The following is a 6,349-nucleotide window of genomic DNA, read 5'->3' as shown; positions in this document are numbered from 1 at the left end:
AGATCATATTTTTTTAATTTAATTATCTATTTATTAAATTATTTATTAGTTATCTATCAAAGTTTACAAACGAAAAATCTTTGCGACCTTCCAAACAACGTTTTAACACTCAAACTAATTTTCCTAGACTTCTTGCATCTCAAAGATGACATCTTGTTAAATTAATATTTTTTTTATTTAATTTACTATTTATTGTTATTTCTATAGCGTTTCCAATCAAAAATTCTTTACGACCTTATAAACCTTATTATAAATGCCCGAATAATTTTATTTAGACTCTCTACATTCTGAAGATGAAATTTTGTTAACCGCAACATATTTTAATTTATAAATTATTTATTATCTATTTACTTTACTTTTGGTCACTTTATTTAACGTCTTTATTTAAATTAATCCCGTGACCCTCCGAATCCAACTTTTGACACTCAACTGGTCGCATAGGACCTTTAGGACTCTTATTAAGGTCATGATAAATATTCTAATATTTTTATCTAATTAATGTATTTAATTAGTTTTTAATTAATCTATTATCTTAGAATTAATTAATAAGGGCCCAGAAAATTTTCCTTTTAAATTATTTTAAAACTCTTACTTTATTATTGACATTGTGACCATACAAGATTAAGGGCAACGGCCCATCCATAAAAAGTTGCGTGATTTCATTATTTATTAATTATTTTAATTATTATTGATTAATTGCATATTGTGTCGATACTTGATTTAAATGCTAGATTGGACCCTAGAGACATGGGGTGGTATTGTGAAATAGAATTCATCTAGACGATGCTAGATAATGGATAAACTGAAAAGTTTTTTTTTTAATTTTTAGATTGCCTGCAGGTGGATTTTGTGATTGTGATGAGATTTGTGATGAGATTGAAACTGGCGGGTGTCCAATGATGAATTAATACTGGCGGGTGTCCAGTGGTGATTGTGATGTGGTTTGTGAAGTGGTACATAAGATAAGCGAACCCTAGTCGTGATTCAGGCATGATAAGCTTTCCCCTTATTGTAGTTATTGGGATGCATACTCGGTACATAACTTAGGTGCATCTGCGACAGCAAAGGGAAGTGATCTCATGGGACCGAGCATGGCTAGCGGTTGGGGGAGGAAAGATCCGCGGAGGAGATCTTAGATTACACGTCAAGTTAATGGATAGTAATAAACTGGTTTATGTGGAACAAACTCTGTCTTACTTTTTCGCACTACTATTATCCTGCTGCTTGCTAACTGTAAAGTAAGAGGGGTAGTTGGGTTGGATTATACTACGGGGTGAACTCTTTCACTCAGATACGGATTGCCTGGCTTCTGTGCCAGATTTTGCAGAAAATCAAGAAGAGACGCAAAATTCCGAAGGTGATCAGTTTTATGCGGAAGAGAACCCAGAGGTGGGAGCTGAGCCAGAATACACTTGAGATCCGTATCAAACTTAGAAGATGGCTCTGTTATTTTGTTTAGTTTATTATCACAAAGACTATTTTCAGTATTTCTACAATAATTTGTAATAGACGAAACTTTAGGGTGAATTATCCGTTTTGGATTTTGAATTTAATTTAAAGAATTTTCAAAAATTAATATTTAATACCTTCGATTTTATTTCCGAAAATCGGGGCGTTACAGCTAGTAAAATAAAAAGTAAATATTTATGGGGCGAAGGGAGCAGAGGGCAAGGTTGGTGAGTGAAAATACAAATTAGATTTACAATTTAGTGAAAAAAAATACAAATTAGATTTACGATTTAGGGAAAAAAAATACAAATTAGATTTACGATTTAGTGAAAAAAAATACAAATTAGATATACGATTTAGTAATATTTATATGAGAGTTTGAAAAGATAATTAAAAGAGCTAGAATCTATTTTCGGTCCAAAGACATCCCGTGTCAACCTCATGCGGATAATTTTTTGTTTGATAATTAAAAGGACTGCTTTTACAAAAATACCCCGCCAATGCCTTTCTGAGCGCTTTTTGGGTTTAAGATTTAGAAAAAATTATCCCATGCGGATGAAACATCCCATTGTAGCGCTCCAACCCATGATCATTGGTTAATATTGCGGGACCCATTACCTTTTGTTAGTAGTTTGAGAAACAAATTGATATTTAGCATTTGATGAGTGATGAAGAATTGTTTGGAAACTGCCAAATAATAATTCTAATCATAACTTTTTCTATCTCTCTCTAGAATTGTCACATGTTTACATACACATACTTATTCATACATAATTATATATAAATCTCATATATTGTTAAACTTTAAACAATTATAATTTTTGTTGTACATATCAAAAATTCATAAAAAATATATATATATATTTTTTAAACCTACCCGATGAGATCTTTCAAACAATATGTACACGTAAAAAAAGTTATTTTACACCGCTTAATTAAAAATTCAGAATAATTCACACCCTCTAAAATGAAATAATTCACATCCCTCAAAAGAATTCACACATCACAAATCACTCCTTTAAATGCACAACTCACACCCCAAGGTGAAAGAATTCACGTCCTTCAAATGCAGAATTCACACCCTCTAAAATAAAAGCATTCACACCCCTATTGAACACAATTCACACCCTCGATAGGGATGTGAATTCTTTATTTTGTTGGGGGAATTTTATTTTTGAGGGGTGTGAATTCTGTCAAATATGGCATGTGAATTATGTTTCTTAGGTTTGAATGTTATCATGTAGGGCATGTGAATTCTGTCAAATAAGGTGGGTAAATTTTGTTTTTAGAGGGTGTGAATTCTTTCAAATATGGCATATGAATTTTGTCAAACAGAGCATGTGAATTCTGTCAAATAGAAACTCTAAGAATATTGAAAAGAACTAAAAAACTAAAAATAGATGGATGAACCCTAGGGGGTGAACCTATGGATGGCAAAGTGAACCGAATCGATGGGTATCCGAACCGTAACTGAAATATTTTCCCGAACCATAACCGAAAAATTTCCCGTGGGCATGGGTATGGTTGAGGCCTTGGATGACCAAACGAATTCACACATCACAAATCACTCCTTTAAATGCACAATTCACACCCCAAGGTGAAAGAATTCACGTCCTTCAAATGCAGAATTCACACCCTCTAAAATAAAAGCATTCACACCCCTATTGAACACAATTCACACCCTCAATAGGGATGTGAATTCTTTATTTTGTTGGGGGAATTTTATTTTTGAGGGGTGTGAATTCTGTCAAATATGGCATGTGAATTATGTTTCTTGGGTTTGAATGTTATCATGTAGGGCATGTGAATTCTGTCAAATAAGGTGGGTGAATTCTGTTTTTAAGGGGTGTGAATTCTTTCAAATATGGCATATGAATTTTGTCAAACAAAGCATGTGAATTCTGTCAAATAGAAACTCTAAGAATATTGAAAAGAACTAAAAAACTAAAAATAGATGGATGAACCCTAGGGGGTGAACCTAGGGATGGCAAAGTGAACCGAATCGATGGGTATCCGAACCGTAACTGAAATATTTCCCCGAACCATAACCGAAAAATTTCCCGTGGGCATGGGTATGGTTGAGGCCTTGGATGACCAAACGAGTATTGATGCGGGTATGGTTCAACAGATCCCCGAACCGAACCGAACCGAAACCATATAATTACAAATTTACCCTTCATATATATATATATTGGAAGGGTTCAAGGGACACCCAAAAAAACACCTAAAAAATCACCTGAAATCTCAATCTCATAGTTTCCGATCAAATTTTTATGATCCGAACCGTTCAATGTGTGCAGAATGTGATTTTAAGGTTGCCCACAAGAAATTAGCAAAAGAATGACTGGAAAGGCTTGATTTGAGCAGTTTTTATTTGAACCATTCAATGAAAAACTGCTCAAAACTGTTCAGATCAAGCCCTTCCCGGTCTTTTTTTTTTGCTGATTTCTCGCTGCTACCCTTAAAATCATGTTCTGCTCACATTGAGCGGCTTGGATCATCAAAATTTGATCGGGAACTATGAGGTATTTTTTTAGGTGTTTTTTTTTGGTGTCCCCAGAACCGCCCCGTATATATTATAGCCTCGTATATATTTATAATATAATATATTTATAATATATAAGGGGCGATTCCGGAGACACTCAAAAAAACACCTAAAAAAACACCCAAAATCTCAATCTCATAGTTCCCAATCGAATTTTTATGATCCGAACCGTTCAATGTGTGCAAAATGTGATTTTAAGGGTACCCGAGAGAAATTAGCAAAAAAAATAACCGAAAAAAGCTTGATTTGAGCAGTTTTTATTTTAACCATTCAGTAAAAAATTGTTCGAAACTGTTCGGATCAAGCCCTTTTCGGTTATTTTTTTTGCTGATTTCTCGAGAGTACCCTTAAAATCACGTTCTGATCACATTGCTCGGATCATCAAATTTTGATCGGAAATTATAAGGTATTTTTTGGGTGTTCCTTGAACCGCCACGATATATATATATATATATATATATATATATATGAAGGGTATGGACGTCCTTATTTTAGCAAAATGCGGACTTCTCTTTTAAGCCGTTAGATCTCATCCAACGGCTGTAATAAAAGGGGAGTAATTCGCGGGTTTATACAGGCATGGGTCGGGTAAATGTGTTCCCGGGTCATCCAATACGGGCCCCAAACAAAACCCCCTCTTCCCTCATTCAAACGCATTCCACAGAAGCACAAAGAGAGAGAGAGAGCCACAGATGAACAAAGAGAGAGAGAGAGAGAGAGAGAACATGAGGCGATCGAAGAAGAGGAGAAATAGATTGTAACGCCCTTAATTTTAGGTACGTTAAAGGGATAATTTATTACAGAACTTAAAGAGAGTCACTGTTCATTATTACAACATAACTCTCGTAAGAGTATTTTAAACACAAAATAGGAAACTTAGGGTTCCTAACTACTGCTCCGCTTGATCCTCCATCCTAGCGAGTTCTTCAGCTCCGAACGCCTCCAAAGTGAAGAGTTCGCCCTGTTCATCTATCAGATCTGACATATTATACCGGCGTCGCCACCCATATTAGATGTCAGGGTCACCAGAAGGTAACATCATGAGCTACAAAGGCTCAATAGTAAAATCCTACTTACTAACCCTTAACTTATGAACAAGAGATCATAATAACAATGATTCTAGATAAATCATGCATATTGTCGAATGGTTAATCAAATCCACATTCTTTGTTCAAACTAACATTAGTGTTGACTTTTCTGACTCATCGTAGACCGTGTCGTTATTTTCACTTTTCTTTTTCAAGAACACCTTTCTAACTCACCCAACCTCGGTTCTGTCGTTCCAGGTTTTCGAGTATCCTCACAATGGTTCCGCCGCACCAGGTTCCCATTGGCACACGATTGCATTGGCTCCTCTCCACGGATAATCAAGCCACACACCCAACCTCAGTTCCGCCGCGCCGGTCTCCCGAGTATCCTCACAATAGTTCCACCGCGCCGGGTTCTCATTGGCGCACACACACATACAACTCACATAATGTCACCAAACCGGTCATTATGTAGTTTCAAAATATTTCCTTCCTCGAAAAACATTTTTTCTTGTTAACCACACCCTAGGTGTCATGTCTCTAACTTTCTTGATTTAGGTGTCTCGTTTACATGCATAGACTCTGCGGTAGAACTTTTCACATAAACAAGCATTCATCAAAAAAATTCAAAACTATTCTAACAAGATCATCCAATTCTAGATTATTTTAGCATGCTTATACATCCATTAGCAAAACAAGTTTACTAATCATCATGCATTTCAAACGCTCCAAACATAGATAACCTAATTTATTATAAAAGTTACTCCTACTTGAACTAACGACGTCCTATTCTCCATCATATGATTCTATACTATACATAGAGTGAATAGGCTAGGATTCCTACCTTACTTCTTGGCGGTGGTCGGCTACGGTGAATTGGTTGTCGGTTTTGCGATTCGGCGGCGTAACGGCTCCGAATTGCTTCGAAAGGAAGAGAGATGGACTTTTCTCTTCCTAGAAACAACTTGCTAACTAAGCTAAGCTACAATAGAGATCTAGAGGTGGTTTTGGAAGTGGTTTGGTGGTTTCTCTCAATAACTCTCAAGAAACTCAAGAAAACAAGAACTTTAGAACTAAGAACACTTAGAATTTCTAGAGAGAAGGAAGAGCAAAGCTTGAAGGTGTGAGTTTGAAGCTTGGAATGGCTTCTATTTATAGGCCAAGACTCCCCTCTCTCTCTCTAGCCGATTCTCTCTATATCTCACTTTCTTTCACTTGTCATGGTTGATTGATAGGTTGATGGGTGAAGTGAAGGCTTGCTTGCACACTAACCATCTAGTTTTAGGGTTGCATGGCTAGTTTTAGTACTTTGGAGGGGACTATGGAA

This window comes from Rhododendron vialii, chromosome 8a (assembly GCF_030253575.1).
Source record: "Rhododendron vialii isolate Sample 1 chromosome 8a, ASM3025357v1".
Taxonomy (NCBI): domain Eukaryota; kingdom Viridiplantae; phylum Streptophyta; class Magnoliopsida; order Ericales; family Ericaceae; genus Rhododendron; species Rhododendron vialii.
This window is presented reverse-complemented; position numbering follows the sequence as displayed.